Consider the following 24,433-nt stretch of genomic DNA (forward strand, 5'->3'; position numbering starts at 1 on the left):
GAATTTATTTCGCATCTTATCTCGTGATTTACGCGAGCAGTTGACCTTTATTGTGCAAGTTTTACGTGCGACTCAAGCTCAGACACAATTGTGGCAACTGACTGCTTTAAAATACCGTCTTTTGCGACGATCATTTTTTCAGCGCGCTCTAATCTCAGTTGGTAGACCGTGGAATACAATTTTTTCCTTTTCACAATCACAAAGCATCAATCAGTTCTTCTGCTTTTATCATTTCCACTGAACGCTGACAGTTTGATTCAATCTCGGACACGGCTTCAATTTTGTCCAAGCGAGAAATCAAGAGCTATCCAAGCTAAGACACAATAATAGTTTATTTATGACTGGTTCAAGTTTTTTTAAAAAATATTATTTTTGAGACAGAATTATGTTCGGTAGTGTGTTAGACAGTGCGGTTCAATCACAGACAGAATTTTGGAAAATCACTGAACGCACAAAAATATTTTCTTTTGCTTGAACGCCAGAAATAATTATCGACAATCGATTTGTTGATACTTCTAGTTCTTATTTGGAAGCGCTAATTTTTGATAGTCCGACTTAAGCTCAGACAAGATTTCAGACAGTCTTGGGATGTCAAATTGAAAGATTCGATGTTCTGATTTAATCCCAGACCTAAATATGATTAACGAAAATATATTATTTCTTCTGGATCATCTTTCAACTCAGTACAGTTCGAATTAATCAAAGACATTTAAATTAAGTGCAAAGTCCTTACTTAAAATACAAAGAAAATAATCTAGTCAGTCTGTGAATGTTGTTGTTGTTGACTTTGTGCAAAGCACAGTCCGGTCTAATCTCGGACACATCTTTGATCAGTTGCGGAATGCTGAAATGAGATCTCGTTTTTCGTTCTACATGTTCCAATCAAAGACAATTTGTTCGGTCGAGGTTTTGGAGTTTTAGAATCAATCCAAGACACAGTTTCGTGTGTCAGTGGTGGTCGGTCGTGTTTTCGCGCGGTGCTCCAATCAAAGACTCAATTATGCCGTGTCGTGTGAATTTGGAGAAGAAGAAGCCTTCTCCGTGGAAGTCCCGGCGGGTCAAGCTGGAGCTCCGCGCCGGCCGAAAAAATCCTTCGATGGCCACGGGTGTGCCGTCCAGCGCATGTTCGTTGCTCTGTTCGCTGTATCGAGCGTGTTCCCGGGCTGGTATTGATCCGAACAGACCAAGATGGCCTCCGTCTGACAGCACATTGGTGCATGGGTCCGATCCCCTATCGTTTACGCTAGACTTGCACGGCATGATCTCCCTGCTGCGCCCCTTCCCAAGGCACCAGGCCCGGTTGATCTACGATCCAATAGAAGGATACGGCGGCGGCAGGCGAAACTCGACCTTGCGCCGCCGCCCCCAAAGACCACTATCGTCTGCCGCTTTAACTACGTGCTTAGAGTCTGGAATGGATTCCGGGAATAAAATAAATTGCAAGACATGCTTGCTATCTCGGAGCTTTTTAGAGAGACTGCTGCAATATCTGGCTGAATTCCAAGCCGGAATTTTTTCCGACTCGCACGAAGATGGCGTCCATTTCGCGGGGAATTATCGAAACGAGGAAGCAAACAAACAGGATCGTAAAACGGATGGGACGCAAAAACGAGATGGGTCGCGCTTTCCAGGAAGCGCCGAACAGGATAACCACCATAAATCAATTCATATTTATTGGACACATTAAAATTTATCTCGTTTGTTTAATCATTGGCGATAATTTTCTCTTTATCCACCGTTACTGAGCCCGCGTGAAAATGCATCGTTACGCAAACCAAATTAAACGCGATTTTCCGCATGCCTCGACTAAGTGGACACAGATTTATCCATCTGCCAACGAATATACATTTCCAACAAACTCCACTCTTTCGCTAGAAAATTCCATTCGTCACGCTTCTATTTATTTGCACACTCTGTACCGTGGCCTGCAAAAAATTAATTATGTACCAAACACCGTGACACCTTGTTAATGAGCAAAACCAACAGCACAGAACTGACACTTACATTACTAATTAGTTGAAGCCCACGCTCGTTTAAATACTTATCCGGACCGATAAAAAGCTCCTCGAAAATGTTCCAAAGCACTTTCGGTTTTGAAATATCGACGAAACGGGCAAAACTAAACTGGATGACCGTTAGAATATTCAGAATCAAGAGCGGTGCGTGGAGCACGACAACGTAATTTAAATTTGAAGAATACGTTGGTGGTAAAAGCTCGACGATTGACTCTCTCCGGGTTCCATTAATTTATTTGAACCAACGCATCGTGGGTTCTCCGAAATGACTGGCGTACAGGTGAGACCAATTAAAAAAATCTTCGGTATAATTAAGTCGAGATAAAATTCAAATTTCCAAAAATTTGTGTTAATTTATGAAGATTACGTTACCTTAAAAGTCTCGAACCACTAATCTCACCGTTGCATAATTTTACTTGTTCGGTTCCCAGCATGGACTGGCAATGTTTTGACAGTCGCACCCCAATCGGCCCTGAAATCAATTACGCCCCATTGGAAAGGGTCAGCTTTCACCACCGAATATCGCAACACTTTCATTTCACGCCGCTGACCTAGAAACTTCCCTTTCAGGGTCAATATTTATCCAAATAGATGCATTCCTCGGACCACCTATAGATATTTTTTGCGGAGCAGTCTGTGGGTGGAGGGCAAGCACCCGTTTTACAGCCTCGGAGCAGAAATTAAAAATATATTTGCTCTTAAGGTGCGCCGAGAATACATAAACTTAACAATATTATTGCAGAGCTTGACAACTATAATATCCTGTATATTGTAAACGTGGTGTCAGAATGTGAAACGGTCCGCACGTATACAGATAACGTGGACTAAAATAAGTACAGTTTTATGTCAGTAAGGCGTGACAACATGTAAGGCATTCCCCGATAAAAATAAATATAAAAAGGCACTTCACTGTTCCTACTTGTTTACTGAAATTGTGGCCGAGATGTTCCCCCAGATCCTGTGACGTTTCGGCTTTGTATTAAAATAATTCCAGGCTCATACATATGCAAATGGATTTCAGTTAACAAATTCTCTTTTAATCGTAAAATCTCGATTAAATCGATTTTACGGCCGTCATCTGGGCCCCGAAGGATCAGCAACTGATTCATATTTTTTATTTAAAATGCTCAATCGATCTTGTTCGATTGGTGATCCTGATCGGTGTCTAATCGTGGCGGTAAATTTCTTTCTAGAAAATTTTTGTCGGGGCAGAGTTGTGTTGGGTGACGCAAACAAAGCCTCTAATTAAGTCAAGGGTAATAAAATCCGGCTGGGCGTACATTTCTGTTAACACTCAAGAAAATGAAGGGCTATTTATAGTGTTTTTATTAAGTAACGCGAAATGGAGGTATCGAAATCGGCGCGATAGCCATGTTGTGTGAAGCTAATTAGGACTGAAAAATTCCAGATCCCCCGACTAACAAGCATGGAGTAAAGAAGACGTTTCATAAGTTATCTCCCATCTGCTTGGCCGGCCATCTTAGGTGAGTCGACATTTTGTTCTTTTTGCGGCATCTCGGTAATTGGAAAGGCAAGGCGGAGTCCTTGTTGACATATTTATCTGATACAGCCGGTTTTATCAGGCGCGGTTCTGGTTTCAGAACTCGTATATGTCAACCAGCTTCATTAACTATACTATCTAATGCATTCGCCTGGAATATTTTTATTTTGGCCTCCCCGATCCTGCCCCCGTCAACGTTTTAATTGATGGCCGCGTCACGTGAAAATATGCGTGGGAAAAAAATGAAAAAAAAATCGCGTTTACACAATTCCAATTAGATAAATAATTCAGTCGGCGTTGTTCCGGTGGCTTCTCCGGTCGTGATTTATGTGCCAAAATAATTTGTCCGCGCTTGCAAATTGGAGAAATTTGTGTTTTTGGAGGTGGTCGCAGGTGGGGCGCGCCACCGCTTGTAAATTAATATTTTTATGCCCTGTCACTGTTTAAGGTTGGATTAATGCCCCGGTTTAGTAATGTAAAAAGTCGCACTTATCGCGCAGAAAGAGCAAGGTTTTAAATTAAAACCGTACAAGTGTTAGTGCGTGTTTTCTTAATAATCGTAAATAAGCGACTTTATCGGACTTATCGACTTATGCAAATCGACAGCCTTGTGGCGATCGAATTAAATTGGAAAATTCGAAGCTGCGATGGTGAATTCCGTCGCAATAAAGACGGCCATATGCAAAAGCAGAGATAAGATTTAGGTCCTAAAAGTAAAAGGGTATTTTGCGAAAAGCAAAAGCGTATCTAAATTTAGGCATTGTTATGCTGAACACGCCATACGCCTTCACCCTTATTTTACGACAGGGGTTTTCATTTCCGAAGGTTATATTTTTTGATAGTACCCTTTGAATATGCCAAGATTATGCAAGGGACTGCTGTTTAAATGACCTGGGTATTGTAAAGTGGAGTCAACTATTCGGAATATCCGAGGCTCTTTGTGATGCTTCCAAGAAGGAAAAAAAAAACAAACGACAGTGAAGGGGAGGGAGAGGGGCGAACGGACCAAGATTGATTGGGTTATCGAGGAGATCGTCTCTTCGGTGGAAATAATTTTTTGTTGGACTGTCATAAACTAGTAAATTAGAAACTTGACGGGACAAGAATTTATTTTCACGCACGGCCTGTCATATTTTGACAAAAATTTAAAAATTGCTCATTTTAATTTTTAAATTTAGTTAATTTACTTCTTTTTTTGTTTTGAGTCTTGTTTAATTTTCCATCAAATAATCTATCCCCAAAATATTGTATTAAATAAGTACATAGTTCAAGAACTCCAATAAAATTTCAATTTTACACAGACAAGCTCTTAGCTCTATTTATTTGTTGTTTTGCCGAGTTTTCGTTAAAAATCCATTTTTTTAAATTCTGGACAATTTGAAAACTGTAGCTTAAACTTTACAAAAATTCTAGTTTATTACCTTTTTTTTCTCAAAAGTCTTTTCTCTTAAGACAAACAACTATTAACAAATTAGATATTTTTTATTGAGTTTTTGTTGAAAATTCTTTCTTCCTTGGCCCACCAAGTACTAACAGACTGGATTTTCTTTTTAAATTAATGACCCCAATTTATAAATTTACTCGATATTTATTTTGAGATTTTGTCCAAAATTCAGCTTTTTAATATCCATAATCTTTTTTTAATTTTGGACAATTTGAATACGGCAGCTCAAACTCTACAAAATTAATTTAATCGTTTTTTTTTCTCTATTTATATTTTTGTAAACACCACCAACTGTTAACAAATTAGATAACTTATTTTCATCATTTTGAAACACAATTTAAAAACTAGGTACAACAAATTGTCAATATTGCAAAAAAAATCAGGTGTTCATTTAAATGTATCTTCAAAGTAGGCGTTGAAGGGTCGATTGTGAACGCACCACTCGTTAGTTTGAGCAAAAACACAAACAACGCAAAAAGTGAGGTTAGATTTAAACAGCTTATCCAAGGTTTGTAATCCGTGGTGCGTTCACAATCGACTCTTCAACGCCTACTTTGAGGATAAATTAATGAACAGCCGATAGTTTGTTATACATTCCTTCTTTTTTTTTAACCCCACCATGTATCAACAAATTGTTTTCAGAATTATGGAGGACCATAGACAGAAAGTGCATTTTTTAATTTTAAAATCTATAAAATTTACTTTAATTATTTTTAATTTTTGTTAAAAAGCATTTTTTCAAAATTGTGAATCAGAATCGAGAAATTAAAATCAATTTTTAATTCTACACTACAAAATCTCTTTTTTTACAGTTTCTGTTAAAAATTCATTTTTACTCCTTCCAGTACCAACAAACTGGATAATTTTTTAATTATTAATTATAACAGGTGTTCCATTGAAAAGTTCATCAAATTGGCTTTGATCTTTGTCGCTATCTTTGTTTAACCAATTTAATTTACGATGTTGTTGTCTTTTAAAATGAAAAAATAAAGTCAAAGCCAACTCCATGAACTTTTCAATTGAACACCTGTTATTTTTGCTGTCTTGTAAAAAATCCACTTCCTCTTAATGCCCAAATTAACAAGCCGCAACACTTTTTAATCAAAAAACGTCCAAATCTTCATAAAAATGTTATTTTGACTATTTCATTTTGGAAAGAAATTTTGGAAAGTTACAAATTTCTTAAAAAAAAAAACACAAAAAAACATAAATATAGGTAAATTGATTTGATTTAAATAAAAATTAAAACACCTGAACGCCATAAATGATATTGTTGGATTAATACAACATTGCGCACACTTTACATTTTATGCTACAGATAATAATTTATTATTGTTGCAATAAATCAAAATAATTAACGTCAAATTTGTCATAAATGTAAACTTGATGGGCCAATTAAACATGTTAACATAAAACATTTAACACAATTGTTTATTTTTTTAATCCATTTGTTGTGTCTACTGGACGCTTCCGTGCACCTCTCGATGACGCCTGTCGAAGACGTCATTAGTCATTAAATTTTTGGTAGAACAATTTGGCCGTGGCCAAGCAGACGAGGAAACGCTTCCAGTTATCCGAACCATAACCAATTGGCTTTATTATCGTAACAATAATCACTCGGTTAATTGCAGTTAAAGCGATTATCATACCAAAACCGTTTTTATAGCAATTTAAACCAAATTGATGTAAACAAAACACAAAAATTTTATTATTTATGACACTCTTGTTATAATTGCAATTTTATGTCTTAATTTAATGAGATTTTATGGTTTCGTTAGTGGCACAGTAAATTATTGCGTTAATGCTTTATCGCCTGACAAAATACAATTAAGATTTTTCTGTGAACGTTACGATTTTAAAATGGCATTACAGGTTTCGTGCAATGCCGACGAAACGCGCCGGTTCGGGCTCCGGTGGGGAGATGGCGCTGCGGAGAGACAGCACCCTGACAGATCGATGGCGGTTCAAAAGCCCCCGAAAATATTTTCCGGGCCAAATTTCCAGTGACAAATCACGCTTTTCCCGAGATTTTTTTTTTGGTAAATTTAGACCACACTAAAAATATTTTTGATGACACTCCCAGTCTCGACAATCTCGAAACGAATCGAAATAGAAATAGTTTGAAATTACATCGGCTATAAATACACGTTTTGTGTTTCGGATGTGGGGAATAAAAAATAGAAATAGATGTCGCAACAGTTTAATCCACCCAAAGCACTTAGCCCTCCTTGCTTAAGTACATTTTATTAGAATGCAGTCTAAAGTTACAAAAATAGTTTTCGAGTTGTTTTTTTTTTTCAATGGGTTCCACGTGTTTTCTGTTGGTTTTAAATCTGGTGAGGGTCCGATACGTTTCTCCGAGCGAATTTTCTTAACAGATTTGGGTAAATGTGCGTGGGGGTGGTGTCGAGTTATTAACATTCTTGTCAGTCCCATCCTTTGTGAAATTAAAACGGCACGTAGAGCGTCAACATGGAGGCGGCTGAGCCTTATGCTCTGAAAATATATTCAGCAGACAATAGATGTACAGGACGTTCAGCCATTGAAATGCAAAACAGTTTCCCTCTTCTTAATTAAATTGCAGCAGGTTCGAGCTCTCTCCGGTTAATTTCCTTGCTGAAGTCCAATTTCCATTGCAGGTGTGGGAGGTGATTACCCCGCCTGGAACGGAGTTTGTTTGTACTGGGTAAAAAGCGACGATAACAGTAAAAAAGGGGGCGAAAAAATTTCAAACAATTAAAGTTAGTGTAGGAATTTTTGCTGGTGGTCTCGTTAAAGGGGCAACTTTTATTTTGGCTATCTGGCATTTACGGCATTAATTCGTTTAACGAGGCGACTGTTCTATTTCAGCATGTGTATGGTGGAAGAAGGCAAGGTAATTAAGGCATTCGAGGCATTTAAACTTAATGAACGTTACGCGTCACCACCTTTTGGGACGCACTAAGCCCCACTAAATACTAAAGTACACATTTGATAAACAAGCTAAACTAGTTGTAATTAATGTAAAGTACGACTACGTTATTGCGTTACTGTTTTACAATGCGTTAATTATTCGCCGGCATCTAGGAAAAATTTTATTTAATCGAGGTCTAATTTTAGCACCGAGCAAAAGTGCAAGTTGTGCATTCGCGGACATAAATTAACGATGGAAATTATCTTTGCAACAATGTCGGAGCGGACGGGGATATGCATATTTATAGAAACAAAAATTGGATTGTGGTTTTATGTGTGAATAAATTTTTGATATTAAAATTTTACACATAAAAGGCAAAACAACTGATGGTAAGGTGACCGTGATTTATTGCAGAATGGCTAATTTAATCTACTTAATTAGAATTAAAATAGCAGTTGGACTAGATTAAAAGAAATTGATGTTCTCAAGGTGACTATTTATGCCTCAGATAAAATGGAGATGTGATGATAAACGCACACTACAAATAAAACTCCAGTCTTTTTTCTGAAATTGTATTAAACTACATTGTTCAAGTGTGTGAAGAACAATTCAAAGAACAAGACAGAAATGTCGATTAGGTTCTTGTAAATCATTTGAATTTACTTAAAAAAATGTTTTCATGAGATTCATTCATAATAATCATAACGCATCAAGCAAAACTTTGATTTAGTACGTAAAATATGAATAATTTAATTACATTAACATTAATTACAGTGGAAAAGGAATATTTCCATAAATGGAATTTATTCCATGTCAGGAGATAACATTTTAATTTCTGTTTCAAATTTGACGCTAGTTTTTGAATTGTTTAAACCAAAGAAAAATCTGAAGAAACTGCAAATTAAAATTAAAAAAAGAAACTGAGTGATATTGATTCTCTTTCAAGTTTAACAATGACTGTCATATAGGTATTTTTGTTTTGGTATTTTGCATTTTAGGTAAATTTGAAAATTAAAATTCAAACGAGAAGGACTACTACTGGGATAACATTCTTTAATCTAAACGAATTTTTTTTAAATTTAATATTAACTTTCTTAATTAAATCATAACTTAACTATTTTATTACATTCCATTAAATTAAACTAATAATAAAATCCAAATCGATTGGGTCAGGATTTGTTATTGCCATTATTAATATCGCCAAGAGCAAAACCTAGATACCATAAAAATGCAGGAATGTTTCTTACAGTAATCGTAAGACAAATATTTCTTTAGATAGGTATACCTAGTTCATTTCAGAATGACAATTTAAGATATCATAATTTAGTACTGTAAGTTTCTGTTTCAGATTTGCTGCTAATTTTTGAGTTTTACAATTTACTCAATTAACTTAAAAACTAAAACTAAGTAGACAAAAACTTGATATTTTTACGAAACGTGAATCTTCTAAGTTTTGTGTCCAGTCGTTGATTCCTTAAAAGTGTCATCCCCAAATTCAAAACAAACTAAAAGCATCAAAAACAACATCTTCTTTCAGTTATATCCGAAAATTTGTCTGAGCTCACGAATTCTTTCTTCTGCTTTGTTCTTCTTTTGTTGTAAGCACGAGTCGCAGAGGAGAACAAAAACAAAAGTGCGAATAAAAACGAAAAAAAAAATACGGAAATTAATTCACTTGCACATGAAAGTTTCGACAAAACAATCACACCAAATAATTACTCAAGGAGATACATTTTTTCTAAATGTCAAACCAGCAATGTGACAGTGAACGAAGAATGCTTTAGGCAATGGCATGCAAGACAAAATATGCTCTTATTAATGTTGTTAAATGGTTAAAATGCAAGCTTTCTATTGGATGTTTATTGCAGATGTGCGAAGAATAAATGTAATAAAAATGCAGTGAAAACAAGAAAATCTAAATATCAATATTGAAGTTTATGAAGTCAAAAAATTTCTAACAAATACACTGAACTTGAATACAAATCTAAAAAAATATTTAACAGTGTTTTTAAACGACAAGAATCTTTAGGATCAATCAAATTAAGATTAGAATCCAAACAACAACATTAAAGAGTTTCAAAGATTTTTTGTTCCAATTTTTTAGAGTAGATCTTGCACGTAATCATACAAACTATGTAGGTAGAGGTGTTGGATTTTCTCATGGGCTATGAGTCATATCGGTCTCAAGTAGGCACTACAAACCGACCGGAAAACATCGTCATTCGTTACGTTAGTTTCGTCTCTTTCTCGTCGTTTATCGCTCCGCCTTCGCGCAGTAATTTTCAAGGTCACAGCCCATGAGAGAATCCAACACCTCTACCCACGTATATCTAAAATAATATTACATATGTTCATATGTATTTACAAAAATAGCTGAGGCATTTTGTCTATTTTCTCCTTCAATAACACTCGACAAACAACTAAAGCAATAAAAATTGTCATCTAACAAACATTGAAATATGTATGTTGAAATGTGATCCTAGATTTTCACAACAAGAATGCTAAAGGAGACTACACCGAGAAAATTCCAGCACTTTTCTATTTTTAGCCAGAGATATCTGCTCCTTTTCAGCGAAATATCACCTGACGAGACCTAATAGACCCGATTTATGATAGGACAAATCAATACCTCTCCATTCCCCAAATACTCTCCATCATACAGTCATTTACTCGCCGTGCAGGACACGTGGAAATTCAATTTTTGATTTATGTATTTTGCATCGAGTTTCCTTGATAATTGGTAATTCCAGCGCTTATCTCCGCATTCTTGCACCAAACCCGTATTGCCTTTTATCGCCACTCGCCTCCACTACCTACAAAGAAAAAATAAGCGATTTTTGGACGACGAAAAAATTATACATACCCGTGTTCAAAGCCCCCGTGGGTGAGAGAACGGGGAAAAAGTGTCGGTCGTGTTGGTAGTGTGGAGTTGCGCGCACCAATGGGCGATCATGCTGTGGGAACCTTCAAATTAACAGATTAGTAGTAAATGCGTGATTAATGAATCGTCCTGGAGGATCATTAACATACCCGGAGAGAGAGAGTAATTTATCTTCGATATCTACATAGTAAAGAGTCTGACGGCGTCAGTTTCTTTTAGTGTCGGTGTCTCTGGTCGGATGGTTTCATATCAAAAGGTGCCCCGAGATTGTAAAATCGCTTCCAGAGTTTAATACTTGCAATTTGTTCCTCCCTCGACGTCTCCTCCAGCTCACGTATCCGTTGAAAACGACCACCCAAGTCGCTGACGTCACTTTTCTGAGTGCTGATCTTCCTAATTACTTCGCTCGGAGCCAATTTGGTTAAACTCGACTAAAAATTTATTGCTAATTAATTTGGGGGGAGGGCAAACTTCTTGCACTTCGGAAATTATGAAGCTTGTACAAGGATAATCGATCGATATGGCGACAAGACATGATTTAACCGTGTGCAATGAGCTTGTGTTTCATTCGAGCTTTATGGGACGCAGGAAAACAACCATTTTCTACAATAGAAAAAAATGCAGATTAGCCAACGAAATTTTACGGCCGTAAACTCGACGTGGAATGAGATTATCATTTTAATATATTTAAAGGCGCCCGGAGGGGCTTAAGGCAATTTTTTCCAAAAGGACGTGACGGGAAAAATTATTCGAAAGAGGTGAGGGAGTGGCAAAGAGTTGGAAAGAAATCTGACGTTTTCGCTTCTCGACAACATTTTAGGAATATTTTAAGCAGTCAAAAAATTTGTGTAATTCAAAACAGAAACTGTTTGATTGTTAGAAGAAATAGAAAAAAATCTACGAAATTTAAAACAATTTAAAGAAACTCAAGGAACTCCATATCTACAAATTTTGCAAAAAAAACTGTTTTAGTGTCTTTTATTTCGATTAATTCCCACATACATCAAACGTGCGAGTTCAGCCAATCAGAGCGCTTGCTTTCATCCAATCAAAAATGTTTATCGCGGATAAAGCGCCTTGTTAGTCTGTCTTCTGTCAAAAGCGGATAAAATTGCATGTTACTTCTGTCAGATTCTCAAATTGTTTTCAATAATTGTGTTTTTAATAAATGTAAGTATTATAAATAAATAATTAACGTACCTAATTTTTTAAATCTGATAAATTTCCCAATTTTCACTCAAACATTTTTGCTTTAGATAATTTTACTCGTTGAATTTGGGCATTTTTATTCAAATGTTTAACCCTCGAGCTAAAGCTCTCGGGTCTAACCAGAATAAAAATGCCCAAATTCAAGTCGTAGAATTGTCAAAGCAAAAAGTTATCGTAAAATTGAAAAATTTATCCGATAAAAAAATTAGGTCTTGTTATTTTACCTTTCTCTTAAATAAATATACAAGATTTCTATTCCTGATCAGGAAAAAGCTTCCAAGAAGAAAACAATTTTTATTAGGTAACTACTTTAAATTTTAACTAATACGACAAGCTCTAGGTATCTAAAAATATTTCGAAGGAAATATTTGTGTTATATTTTAAAACAATTTCGCAAAGTAATTTTTTAATTGTTCTTAACAGAAATTATTCGATTTTTCAAATTCTCTAAGTTTTTATGACCACTTTTACAAATTACAAAATATCAAAAATAGATTGAAACTTTGTGAAAAAAATTCAAAATTTTCAATCAACCTGAGCGAGAGAAAAAATTCTAAGAAAGATGTGAAAATTTTGAAAACCCCCAAAAGACGATTCATTTTTACAAATATTTTTATTATACGCATTCATTATAATAAACTGTTGAAGTGCGTAATCGAGACAAAAGAACGTTAAAACAATATAGAGAGCCTTAAGGACTTCAGAGAGAAGAGAACATCATATACAGATATTTCAAAGAAAATAAGTATTTTGCCATTTTTTAATTATTTTTAAATTATTAAAAAGCAAAACCTAGTGGGCCACATTTTTTCCTTTTGAAATGGAAAACTCGAAAGTGTATCTACTAAAAGTCGAAGGAATTTTTTCTTTTAGAAGAATTTCATCTTTTAAAAATTATTTAAAGGAGCTAATCAAAAGGTGTAGGTAGGTATGTTTTTATAAAGAGAACTTTATCTACAAATATTGCATAGATGGTTTTAATATTTTTTAACATATTTGTGTGAAACCATAAATTGTTGTTACTCCACTTTATTGGGGAAAGAAATCAATAAGTCATCAATAATTTCGATGGGTTTAAGACATGTCAGATCGCAAAGAGGTTAAACCACAAATATTTCAAAGTAAATATTTTAGAATGTTTTTTCAAGCACTTTTAAACAAACAATTAGAAATCGATGTTACGTTTATTTCATTTTCTAAAATTAACTGAAATATTGAAAGTCTAAAGAAAACTTTATTTAGAAATTTATCTTCGTCAAATATTTTTATAATAAAGACCACCAGAGAAGAACTTCTTTAAATGTTGCAAAGCACATATTTCATCTAATTCTCACTATTTAGAGACGCACAAAGTTGAAAATCAACCTGTCAAAAACCTGTATTTAATTTTAATTGGACGTATTAGATAACATCTTTATTTATAAAATGTGAAACAAAACCGACAAGAATGTATTAATACAAATAAATATTAAATTATGTCAGATACAACATGTTTATTTTGTTAAATTACGTTATTAACAAATTCCAGTCAGGAAACTGTGAATTAATGGATGAAACAGTCCCTTTTCTTATTTGATTCTCTAATTTTAAATTTCGATTTGTTAGAATGCTCGTTAAAGAAAAAGAATTTACTTCTGACAAAAAGAATCACTTTTTGTTTCCCAAACAAAACATTTTCCCAATTTTGTGAGAAATCTAAATAATTGTTAATTAAATCCGGAGATATGTGTTTTGTCTTGATAATAATAGAAACGTCTCGATTTCCACACATTCAAAAAATTCCACTCTTCACCTTTTCTTTCTCGAACGAAAGCTTTCACGGAAGCTGAGCCTAAGCTCCCTCAAACCAGAACAACGAAATGATTGGAACAATTAGGTACGAAAAGGTATCAAACAAGCAAGTAGTAGATATTTTACGAAGTAGCTGTAATTTGTTAAGAATATAAACACTTCCACTACTTTACTGCTAAATCGATCATAAAGTCGTAACTTTAATGTTTTATGGGCAAACCAGGTGTTTAAGCTACAAGTGGTTCTGAATTCGTAATATTTTTTACACACATCGTGATGTCACAAATTGTGAGTGACTTAATCCGTCCAACTTTGCTCATTACGACGAAATTACCTCGACGAATCTCACTCGAATTTTTCCGAGCGGGCATAATTCATATCCACAATGGCCTAGCATAAAACGGAATAATTTATTTTGTGTTTACACGAACCGTTGTGTTTTGATGCAACTCCACGATAAATTACAACTTTACGATTGCTGTTTAGCTTTTTATTATTAAATATATCAAAATATCTAATACCATTGCCGGGACAAACTATTTAGTTTTATTACGGTTGGCAACGGCTCTCGACGGACATGGGTGTGTGCGCATATTAATTCACCTTTTTCTTAATATAGTAATTAAGAAACGGTTAGAATATTTTTATTAATGGACGTCAACGACTCGACTTTCCCATTATTTCTGTAATTTATCGCCGCCGATCTCGAATAATTAAAAATTGTTGTTTGTGATTTGAGCGCGCAGACAAAATGTCTTCATCGTGGCCTTAAAACAGTCCAGATTTGTTTTGAAATACTTGGGCCATGCTTCGGTCTGGTTAATATAAATCTAAGTTTATAAATGTTCGTATTTGTTTACTCACGGCCTTTGTTTATCCTGCGGAAGACAGCAGACGGCGAATTGAGCTGTTTACTCTGCAATGGCGTCGAGATTCGAGAAACTGAAGCTATACTGGCAGACTGTAATGCTGCTAGGCGGGTTCACATCCCAAATATAACGAGGGGGCCATGCAGCTGCACACATGGTCGCCACCATTTGCCTCCGTAAAAATAGGAGGGAAAATTGAAACGCAACGCTTATCACCGGAGTTTGCCGGAATGGACGGCGATAAGGACGACGGTGGGAATTTGATAATCACTAGAGTCGAACGTGACCGGGAAAAAATTCCATGAATTCTTCACTGGAGACCTTGCACGAGACGGATTTGCTGCGGAATGCTTTCCGAAAGGCGAATTTGCGTGCCCAATTTATTTTTTACAATTTATTCAAATTGCTGCAAAAGAAAATTTATTAAAAAAAGAAACCTCCATCACCAAATAAACAGATTAATTATTTACTTCCGATTTTTTTCCGAGAAGGATTTTGTGGCCGTCTGCGGCTCGTGCTTATTTCCACAACAAGAATTTAAGGAAATTAATTTGCGCGCGCGTGGGAAATTCTACAAGAAATCGCACCTCCACGCCAAGAAATGCCTTGAAATGTGTTTATTTTAAATGACAGTGTTCGATTTTCGTTGTGAAAAGTCTTTTGCGCAAGGGCATGCACGAAAAAAAATTCACTTATTATTTTTTATGACGGTGGGAAGGTTGAAATGTTTAATTAAAGAATTGGAAGAAACGAAGGAATTTTTGTGGTGTAGATTCAAGGTGCGAGAGAAAAAAATCTTGTTTTCGGTTATCTGAGGTAGAAAGAATTTTTGTTGTTTGAAATGTGAGGTACAGTAAGGTTGCAAAAAAAACCGGAAATGAAAATTTTCCTAATGTAAATTTGGTTTTATCCATTTGTCAATTAATTGTCTACTTGACAATATTTGTCAAATAATTTTTAAAAATGTCATTGAATTTTGACCATAATTATAACCCATTTCTCATAAGAAGGTTTCACACTATGAAAAAATTGTAAAAATGTGCCAATTTTATTCTGACAGTTCCCGTTTTTTTAGCAACCAACTGTACTTAGTTCCAGTGTTAAACAAAAAAAAAGTTGTCAATTGATTTTAAGACAACGAAACAAAATTTCAAATTTTCAAGAGTTTGGATCTTGAGGACGTTTACAGAGTTTAAAAAAAATCCAGATTGGAGTATTTTTATAAAAAGTAAGATACATTCTCTAAACTAAAGTAAAAAGATCAAATTAGGTATTTTAGTTGAAATTTTTTTGTGTTTTGCCATTTTAGATCTTTGGGAAAATAAAAATGATGTTTTCCATAATAGAAATATGGAGAAGCTAGAATACAGAGATCTCAGGCAAGAAAAAATGAAAATATGTAGTTTTATTAAGAAAAATCTCCTCAGCAGAAGTGTTGGATTTTCTCATTGGCTGTGACCTTGGAAATATCTGCGCGAAGGCGGAGCGATAAACCAGTGTAAATGAGAACTGAAAACGTCGACTACTTTACATGCAAATAATCGAGAGAGACGACACTAACGATGTTTTCCGGTCGGTTTGTAGCGCCTACTTGAGACCGATATTCGTCGTTTGCGCAGATATGACTCATAGCCCATGAAAAAATCCAAAACATCTACCACACTTTTCGAAAAACATTTAAAATAAAAATAAAAAATGAAAGTAGATACCTACGGTTTGTCTTGTAAAAGTCTTCTTGCAAGATTAGATATCAGTTGTATTTGTTTTGCTTGTAGACATCTGAAAATAAGGAGTATATTTTTTATTTTTGAAAATCTAGAAAGATAAAATACTTTCTTTGATATTCGGTAATCTTCGCTTACAATCTCTTTGGGGGATGAATTATTTAAATTTTTTTCCAAACTCGAGAGTGTTTTTGTTGCGGAAATAAGCACGAGTCGCAGACTTACTCGAGAAAATATTTGTAATTTTTCGACAAAATATTTTTCAATTTTTCAACTGGACCGAGCATAATAACTTTTAAAAATATTCCAATTAAATTATTAAAAATACGCACCGACTCGTGGTCGAGGTCGCGTTGGTCAAAATAAAAAACAAATTTTGTTGGTTCTATTTTTAACCTCCACCGATAACGAGAGTGTAGTGGAATTTTTTGCAAACAATTTTCCCCTTCGATTAATTCTTTTTTGGATCAGGTGAAATTTATTGTAATTTTTTTGTCTCGATGCAAATCGTTGCACTTCGAAGGTAAACACGAGCTTTAGCCTAATATGATATGGGGCGATGGATTTGCGAATATAATCCAAATCATAAAATTACTTTTACGAGCATTTTATGATCAACTTGTCATGTCAGCGGTGGACAACTCCTACTGCTTTCTTTAATAGGGTATAAAGAGATAAGGTTTAAATTTAAAGCTCTCATTTCGAGCGGCCCTAATAAGCGGTGTATCGCCGGTGGCATATTGTCAGATTAAATCCTTCGCCCCTCCCTGGTGCACATCTTCGGGATGCAAGCGTCGTCTTCGGCCTAATCCGATTTCGTTCATTACCCGAACATAAAATGTTTTAGTTTTATTTTATAAAAAGCAATAACCCTCCGGAGAGACGCTGGAGTCAAACACGAGCAAAGCAACAAAATGCAGACATTTTATTTAAATTTTAATTTAAAACCTTGTCTTTTCCCCATTCCGCATACATAATAAAACTGGCGGCCATTCGTGTCTCGGCAAACTGGATGCAATCGCTGTAAATTAGCATTAGCGTCTACTAACTTCATGCTATTTGTGTCAAAATAAGCCCACGAACCTCTCCTCCTGCCAAGACTTGCCATTTAAGCCGATATTAGCGACATAACTGGACGATGTGAGCGCAGCGAAAATAAAAAGCGACGTTTCGTCGTGCGGAATGCGCCGCCTTCAGAGTCGCCGGTCCAGACGCGCGTTACGTAAACACGACTTCATTAAATTGATAAACAAGTCGTAAAGCGTACGCATAAATCATCGAAAATCGGCATATCTCTAAGTTTCACTTATCAAAAACGGCCCAATAAATTTATTCCATCGGGACTCTCCAGCTATTTATAAAACCGGCACCTGAGCGCCTCATTCGGACCAACTTTCTAAATTTTTTCTGAAATGTGAAACCTTCCAAGGGACTGTAAAATTCTTCCATGCATTTAAATGCTTTATTTCGCTTAGGAGTGCCACAAAAAATCTGAATAATTTCGCCCCTCACACAATATCATAAGCCCGTCCCGCCGGGGAGAAAATGGGTCAATTACTCCACCCGGGGCAGGTAAAGGACCGATACACTCACCGATTCAGATCAGTTATCCTTGCAAATAAATTTTGTTTTATTTGCAGGACATGTGTGCCTCATCTGCTTTTATACCGAGTTCCGATAGAAATTCGTATGTGTAATCATCTTTTCCTACGTGAAGCTGCTTCTCGTAAACTTGGCGATTCGGGGAAGAACAATGATATCAAAATCGATAGTGTTGGGGCGAGGTGAAAAAGTCGAGGGGTTGTGTTTCATAATTTTCATTAGGGTTGTTCTCGTGGTTTATTTAAGGAGGCGTAATTTATGATTTTGTTTGCTTGGGAAAGTTTGGGGTGTCGAGGGGATGGCTGAGATGCTGCCTCCTTCAAACGTATCTAATGTCATAATGGAAATCTGAGAGGTGCTAAAGACGTTGTCTGACATCTGGAATATGTCTTGTGACAGAAAATATTTTTTTTCAGGAGAATGGAAATAGATGTTTTGGGTGAAATACCATTTTAACCTAGACCACGATAAGAATTTTTACGACTAAATTGTAATTTTCAAAAATTGTTCATTTTTTTTGAGGACTAGCAAAGAAATTAAATTTTCAAAATTTTCAAATGTAGCAACAGAATCTTGGCGATTGTTTCTGAACTAGAGTTACATTTCAAGACTTGAAACAGCTACATTAATGTTACTATGTCTCGTTTAGGTACTTTAAATATGTCAAAATTTTGAAAAAAACCTCAATAATTTTTTGATTTTCACAAATGAACCGGCAAATATTAAATTTCTGGTTTACTCTTCAAATCACTGTTGCGTTGTGAATTTGAAGGATTTTTTAGTAAAATTTTAGAAAATTTTGGAACCACCTGGTACAAAAATCACAGTTCTATCTAAGTCGAAATAAAAGTGTGCAATTTTGTTAATATCCAATTTAAAACGACCTCTTTTGATAAAAGCCTTTTGAATTTTTTCTTAAGTTTCAATTCGAAAGACTTAAGTAATGTCTAGATTTTTTAAAATTTTACAAAAAAAGTATTCCGACAAGAATAATTTTGGGGTTTTCCTAGAATTAAGTGTTACAGAGTGCACGTATTTCAGTTGTTTTTCCATTTTTGAAGATGAATGTGAAGAATCAAAACAAAATTAAATTTTGTTAAATTTTTGAAAATTGAAATCATAGTGATTAGAACTAGAGCTCTGTCTCAGCCTTAAAATGTATCTTTTCAATGTCTTGTTCACAATGAATGTGGCATACCTAATGTAAAAAAAAAATCAAAATATTTTCTTTATTTTCAAAAATGAATTTTAGTAAGTATTAAGTCTTTACTTTACTCATTAAAGAACTACATACAGGGTGGAACAAAAGTATCAAATATTGGCTGTAACTTTTTAATTTGACAATTTATGAAAAAATGTTTAATATAAAAGTTGATTGGTGTATTATCCTGCATCATCTGGTCTTTCTAGTTTGTTCCTATCTTCTTTTGTTTCGCTGCTATGGCAACCAACTTTGGTTTTTTAAATAACACCCATACATTTTTTGTGTGATTTTCAAACAAGCGTATCTTTTTGTATTCATAAATACAGTTTTGCCATTATGGGGAAAAAGAATATAATTAAAAAAAAAAACAAAGATGATAAAATTAACTTATTAAGTAATAAAATGCAATATCAAGAATGTTGACAATTTTTGTTGAACGTCATGCATGATAATAAACCAAACAATTTTTATATTAAACATTTTTTCATAATTTTTCAAATTAAAAAGTTACAGCGATTATTTGATACATTTTGTTTCCCGCGGTATAACGATTGAAATGTTTTATTGCAGCAATTATCCAAAATTTTGGAAATTTGAACAACACAAATCAGTTTTCTGTTTTACTTGCGAAGAATTCCAAATTTGTAAATATCTGTAACCAAAAACTAATTATTTCAAAGTCAATAGAATAAAAGTCAGATCTATCATCACTTAAAAAAAATTATTTGCAGAGATTTGTAGACTCTCGTCTAAATTTTCAAAAATTTGAATTATTTTAAAATATACAGCATGACGAAATTAATTTAAAAAAATAGTTTAAGAATCAGGTTGTTATTATCCCCAGTAGATATTTTATTTTGAGCAACAATTAATTTTACAAAATACCAAAATCTGCGAAAGTTAATGAGAGCCAGACCTTTATTACTCTAATTAAAAATTTTTGGAAATTTTGTGTTGTCCATTTCATAGAAAAAAAATCTGAAAATGTTTGTCTTTTTTCATAAGTCAAAACACAAAGAATATTACAAATATTAAGTTTCTGTTTCATTTAGTAGCATTTTGAAAATTTTGAAAATAAAAGATTTTCAAAATTATTATGAACATTCGAACGTCATTACCGCATATTAACTACGCCACTGCTTTGTACATTTTCAATCTCTTCTGGAAAGTTGTAAAAGTTGCAGCGATAGATTTGGGGCACCACCATCGCCCCTTGTCCCATATTGCCCTCATCACCCATGTTGGTAAAATCTGCAATTTGTTGCAATCTGGGTCAATCGCGGTGATTTTCCGCCCCGATTTATTAACACAGCCTCTCATAAATTAATCGAGTGGCCCCGACCAAAATCCTTCCAGCCGCCTCTGCGCCAACCACCCTGTACCAGCTCGAACTAATTACCATAAAACAGAAGTGCCAATCTGAAAAAAATCCCCAGCTTGCACCTATCCTGCAACTGGCGAGGAATTCCACAAACCTGCCTTGCAAATTACACCAACTTACCAATCAGGTTTATGCAGTTCTTGCACGCAACACTTGGAATACCGTATGCAGAGGTCACTTGAACATGTGACGTGTACGCCATAATAATTCCATAAACATGCACCTTCTCTCCTCTCTGCATTCCTGTCAGAGTGTACGTACGTCCAGATCATACGCCAAGTGGAACAGCTATTGTACTCGCCAGATTTGGTTTCTCGTCCCGGGGAATGCAGCGGTGCAAGTGCATCTCGGTGCACCATTAAAACGCATCTTATCTCTCCCATTCGCATCGACTCGAATTCGGCGGCTCTTATGCACTTTGTCCCAAAACAAAAAAATTAATCCGGTGGTGGATGATGCATCTCGGGTTTTTAATTTTACGACGACTGCATCGAGTGCATCGGGTGCACCGAACGAGTAAAAAGTGCAAAGTGCACCCGTTCGATTTTCGCAATTGCATTCGTTGTTGTTTGTTGCAAAATCGCGTTTTGCAGGTTGTTGCACGTGTTCCCCCACTCGAATCGCCGAATTCTGGCGGGCCTGCTCCTCCTTGTCTAGAGAAAGACGGCGAGTTTCACGAAATTTATAAATAAACAATTCGTTTTGTATTATTTAAACTAATACACATTGCATTCTGAATATATTTCGAACTAGGAAAGCAGGATGGTGCGGAGATGAACACGGCGAGCTTGTCTAGGCTAGTAAAAGCCGCATCTAGTGCATGTCGGAGTGGGGAAGTGCATCATGACCGACTCCAAACCAATAACATGCACCGGTAAAGATAATGCAGCTATTCCGCCAGTTTAGATACGCTATTATTCAAGGTTTTCACCCAAGCGAGCAGATCGCAAAAACATTTATTATTCACGAATTGCGAATTTATTGCGGATGCGTTCGGCTGCAAGGTGCATCGCGATGGGGGCGGCGACCACTGCAGGATGCACTCCATGTTACCTGAAATTGGTGCGACCACGTGATTGAGCCAAACTGCAACGCACACGGAAAGGATTGTCTGGAGATGTAAAATGGAGTCCAGATTCGTTCCAAATTCAGTACTAAAAAGGAAACTGGAAATAAACATTTCTCTTTTTTTCATAAATTCGAAGGCGCTGTAATCGTAAATTCATAAAAGAAGGTGCACATTTTTTGACAGCTATTCGTACTATTTGTTATCAAAACAACTTTGTTGAATAATTTTTTGAATTTAATTTTCTAGCAGGTTTTTACGTGGAAAGACAATAAAGAAAATTAATTATCAAGATTTTTCTTCAAGCACCAGCCTGAAATGTACTTTATTTGACCACCCAGTACACTATACCTATTAAAGATTACCACCATCCTTCTAACAAAATGGTTGAAATGTTTGTTTTTATTTTTTAATTTACAAAAAAATGTGTTTAATCATTTTCATTTTTTACTGGTTTGAACCAATGAAAATAGTTTTTCAAAATTGTTTCATCTGAATTTGACAAAATTTAATTTATTCAACAAAAAATTGATCTGACAAGATTGTTTTCATTATTTTTTTTTAAACTTGGAAATATTCTGAGCAAAGAAAAACGATTTCTATTTAAAAACTTGAGAAATTGCTAAACTTTAACACTATTTTGAAAATTTTTAATAAATCTAGAAGATACTTCATCGCACTCCAAGAATGCAGTAATTTTTAATTGATCACTAGGTACCATTTGTAAAATCAAGGAGCCAACTCGACGCACCTAAAGTAAACTCTGGAATTATATTTATTTGGCCACTGGGTACAGTTTTATTAAAAATAAATACATAATAACCAATAGATTAATAAAATATTGCTATCTAATATGTAATAGTAAAATAAATGATAATATAAAAATTAGTGCTTTCAGAGTAATTATCATTAATTGATTGAAATTTGCATAATCTATATATGTATATAAAACTGAATGTCTGTTTGTTTGTATATTTTGTATGCAAATCTAGAGTTTTACTCCGATCTTGATGAAATTTTGTACACTTGATCTTCAAAACAAGAAGAAAATTACTGTCTACTTTAATTTTACAAAAACCAACCCCTACTACCATTTTCAACCCTGTTAAGAAAAAAAGACAGTTTTTTCGAGTTGGAAATATCCTCACTTTCGCTGCTTCGACCCTATTTCATCCTCTGAGTATATCGTCATCTTCGCCGCTTGACACCCACAAAAAGCAACCCCTATTATCATTTTTAAGCCTGTTAAGCACAAAAACAGTTTTTTCGAGTTGGAAATCGCGTTTGCATGATATGTTCAGGTGTCATAGTTACATTTGTTTGTTTATAAAAGTAGCAATTTTGCAAAATGTGTTTGAATAATTGTGTTTTACTAGAAGATGTCTTAAATGAAGCAGAACAAGCTTCAAATAACTTAATACCGGAAAAATCAAAAGGCAGGTATCTGAAATCAAACGAGACAATCAAACAATAGGAGGATCTAAATAAGGTTACAACTGAAAATAAAAGTGTTATGTTGGCGTATTTTCATGAATTGGTAAGTGATCATAGTGTTGTTTCTTATCGTATTGATCTTTTTGTTTATATAGTCGAAGAAAAAAGTAGTCTACAGTAAAGTTTTAATTATTCTTCGTAAAAAGAAAAGCTTCATATTGAAATTACTGCGTTTATCACAATACATGAAAGTAAAAACATAATTTTAAAACATTCTGAAATTTGCGGGCGAAGCCGCGGGTAAAAGCTAGTGATTCATAAATCCGGCCTCGATGCCGTGTCCGCTTTTTTAAAATGACTGATATTTTTAATAAAACATTCCAAAATGTTGTAATTTGTGTTAAATACCTATTCAGTAGGTATTAAATAAAAAAATATAAGTATCATTTTCAATTATATTTATTTTCGAAAAATTTTCAGAGCTCAGAAATGCTTTGGTTGTTGTAAAAATAAGCACGAATCGTAGAGGAGTGTCTTGTTTCCGAACAACAACAAAAACATGAGAGATAAGTGAGAAAAAAATTACGGAAACTAATTCACATGCACGTGAGAAATTCGACAAGAAAATCGCACGCCAACACAAGTACTTACTTGAAAATGAATTTACATTTTTAATTGTGAAAAACTTGCAAGGTTCGAATGTTCGAGGGTAACGGTAATAAAAAAGATGTTTTAGTCAAAATCATCCACGAAAAAAACATGCAAATAGAAAAATTAACAAATTTAACAAAAATACAGTTACCTATGTGAATGTTTGTGAAAGTTTTAATAGTTTTATTTGAAAATTGGAAAACTTTTCAGAATGTTGTCAAAACCGTGAAAATTTCATTTTAATGGAAGAAAGGGAAAGGACAAAATGACAACACAGTATACTTTTTATTCAGAGTTTTAAATTGTTTTCGTTTTTTTAACAGATGTAACGGAATCAACATCCAGAAGACATTTTGAACAATCTGATCATTCCCACTACAATTTTACTTGCCCACACTGTATATACACAATTTTTCATCGATTCCTCAGCTACGCATTATTTTACGATTCTCTCTCTGCTGCCGTTTTCGAGACATTTCAGCCGGAATCCTCCAAATACTCCAGTTCTTTGATCTCCTCTCGACATTTCGTTAACCCGGCCGATTAGCTCCCGCTTTTTTTAAAAACAACACATGTCACATGTTCAATGTAATCGTTAGTGTTTGACGCGACGAACACGAAATAAAAACAAATATGAAAATGCTCCCGGAGCAAATAATCGACTCCAGATCTGCCGGAGTCGTGCACAAAAATTTTGTCTCATCTTTGCACGATCCGACTGACCTAAATTTGATGATTGTGCGAAGCGAGATATTTTCGCAGAGTCCT

At 34.8% G+C, this 24,433-nt stretch overlaps 1 protein-coding gene and 1 long non-coding RNA gene across 17 annotated transcripts in view; one reads left to right on the forward strand and one right to left on the reverse strand.

Annotated features, from left to right (window-relative positions):
* Nucleotides 1-24,433, forward strand: part of Abd-B (Abdominal B) — an 80,489-nt gene that overhangs the window by 42,618 nt on the left and 13,438 nt on the right. For 9 of the 14 annotated variants that reach the window (XM_069053165.1, XM_069053170.1, XM_069053164.1 and 6 more), the window contains one exon: nt 3,424-3,499. The exons of the other annotated variants lie outside the window; for them this stretch is intronic. The gene's annotated coding sequence lies outside the window, so the exon portion shown is untranslated. The remainder of the gene's footprint in view (nt 1-3,423; nt 3,500-24,433) is intronic. 14 annotated transcript variants of the gene reach the window in all.
* Nucleotides 7,151-14,843, reverse strand: LOC138135296 (uncharacterized). Of its 3 annotated transcripts, none has more exons than XR_011160922.1 (5): nt 14,599-14,843; nt 10,884-11,337; nt 10,717-10,817; nt 10,483-10,666; nt 7,151-7,621 (listed from the first exon to the last, which is right to left on the reverse strand). It is a non-coding gene; the product is annotated as an uncharacterized lncRNA (long non-coding RNA). The 3 variants fall into 3 exon arrangements; XR_011160923.1 differs by having other exon boundaries at nt 10,528-10,666; nt 14,599-14,840; XR_011160921.1 differs by lacking the exon at nt 7,151-7,621 and having other exon boundaries at nt 8,890-10,666; nt 14,599-14,840.

This window comes from Tenebrio molitor, chromosome 7, assembly GCF_963966145.1.
Source record: "Tenebrio molitor chromosome 7, icTenMoli1.1, whole genome shotgun sequence".
Classification (NCBI taxonomy): domain Eukaryota; kingdom Metazoa; phylum Arthropoda; class Insecta; order Coleoptera; family Tenebrionidae; genus Tenebrio; species Tenebrio molitor.